The following is a 1,214-nucleotide window of genomic DNA, read 5'->3' as shown; positions in this document are numbered from 1 at the left end:
TTTGGGAGGCCAAGGTGGGTGGATCACTTGAGGTCAGGAGTTTGAGACCAGCTTGGCCAACATAGTGAAACCCTGTCTCCACAAAAATAAAAAAAATTAGCGGGGGTGATGACACATGCCTGTAGTCCCAGCTACTCAAGAGGCTGAAGTGGGAGGATCACCTGAGCCCAGGGAGGTCGAGTCTGTAGTGAACTGTGATCACACCACTGCACTCCAGCCTGGGTGACAGAGTGAGACTCTGTCTCAAAAAAAAAATAAAAAAGAACCTGTAAGCTACTTACCTGGAATACTGGGGTTTTGAGAAGTTAGCTTCCATTCTCTTTTTTTTTTTTTTTAATTGTTCTTTCCTTTTTTTTTTTTTAGCTCATGAAAGATGTTCCAGGATATGGCTATAACAACAAACTCATCTTGGCAATATCTGTGACTGTAATACTAACAATTTTGATCATAATTTTTTGTCTCATTGAGGTAAGAATAATAATTAATTCAGGTTTTCAGAATGCAGTCCTGTCTTTGTGTGGATTCAGAGCCCACAAACTGAAAACCAAAGCCACTTTCCCACCTGCTGCTACTTGACATTCTTTTTCAGTCCTTTAAGGCTGAGGTACGCTTTGTTCTTTTACTGCAGTGGATATTCCAGGATTTTAAAGGATTCTCGCTTCCAGGAGGTCTCTGTGAAATGAAACCAAGTTAATCCCATTAGACTATTTTAAGAAGTTGATATAATAGCAAAATTTCTCCCACATAAAACGATGTCAACAATTGGATATACTCACCAAGTCACCCCTTACTCTGCCACTAATTTATTTCCTTGTTGCTGAAATGATGAGAGACGTATAATCTCCACCTCACGGAGTTGTCATCACCCTGGAGAGGAAGGAGGCAGCCAATAGAGAGAAGTATTGCCTTGTAGACTTATTAGGTTCACACAGTATCATCCTTCTCCAGTGTGTAAGGTGTTGTCTAAATAGGTCCAGTTAAAGCACTACAGGGTAGCCATTTTTTAAAAAAAATTGTTGGCCACATTTTTAAGTTCACAGGGGATGGGGAGCGTTTCATACTCCAGGCCTCCTGAGCCTAGGCCCTCTGTGAGATGTGTCACCATTTCTTGGACACCATGTGAGACATTCGCCCTCGGATCAGAGATGCTCAACCTGCATCAACATATCTAAAGCCTACATCTGGCTACTCTGGGGCGAGTCCTGTTCACAGTG

General features: G+C 42.0%; 1 long non-coding RNA gene across 1 annotated transcript; it reads right to left on the bottom strand.

Annotated features, from left to right (window-relative positions):
- Positions 1–320: 320 nt before the first annotated feature.
- On the bottom strand, positions 321–1,208 carry LOC116273491. Its single transcript, XR_004181811.1, has 2 exons — positions 777–1,208; positions 321–672 (listed from the first exon to the last, which is right to left on the bottom strand). It is a non-coding gene; the product is annotated as an uncharacterized LOC116273491 (long non-coding RNA).
- Between the last annotated feature and the right edge of the window lie 6 nt (positions 1,209–1,214).

The sequence above is a fragment of the Papio anubis genome, unplaced genomic scaffold (assembly GCF_008728515.1).
Source record: "Papio anubis isolate 15944 unplaced genomic scaffold, Panubis1.0 scaffold7657, whole genome shotgun sequence".
NCBI lineage: Eukaryota > Metazoa > Chordata > Mammalia > Primates > Cercopithecidae > Papio > Papio anubis.
Note: the sequence above shows the minus strand (reverse complement) of the source record. Positions and strands in the feature narration are given on the sequence as shown.